The following is a 701-nucleotide window of genomic DNA, read 5'->3' on the forward strand; positions in this document are numbered from 1 at the left end:
CTCTAGGGTAACACTTCACAGGATACGAAACGTATATCAGGGTGAACACTATACAGAACACGTCAGGTTAAACACTACCTAAATAAAACATCATATCAAACAGTGAATACGACACATCAGGATAAACGTTACGTAAAGCACGTCAAAGTAATCACTACCTGGACAATAATTGGTTGAATACTAAATAGAACACTTCAGATTGAACTACATTAAACAATCTAGACAAGTCATTAAGAAAACACTTCAGACAAAATACTGGAAGCAAAATTACATGAAACTGGAGATTATACAAAATATCTTAGACTGAACTACATTCAATATTTTATAACAGGTCATTAAGAAAACACTTCAGACTAAGTAATATACAAACAAAACTTACGAGACTTAAGGATATACAAAATGTCTCAGATTGAGCGACACTGAACATTTTAGACAGGTCATTAAGAAAACACTTCAGACTAAGTAATATACAAACAAAACTTACGAGACTTAAGGATATACAAAATGTCTCAGATTGAGCGACACTGAACATTTTAAACAGGTCATTAAGAAAACACTTCAGACTAAGTAATATACAAACAAAACTTACGAGACTTAAGGATATACAAAATGTCTCAGATTGAGCGACACTGAACATTTTAAACAGGTCATTAAGAAAACACTTCAGACTAAGTAATATACAAACAAAACTTACGAGACTT

This window comes from Limulus polyphemus, unplaced genomic scaffold (genome assembly GCF_000517525.1).
Source record: "Limulus polyphemus unplaced genomic scaffold, Limulus_polyphemus-2.1.2 Scaffold229, whole genome shotgun sequence".
Classification (NCBI taxonomy): domain Eukaryota; kingdom Metazoa; phylum Arthropoda; class Merostomata; order Xiphosura; family Limulidae; genus Limulus; species Limulus polyphemus.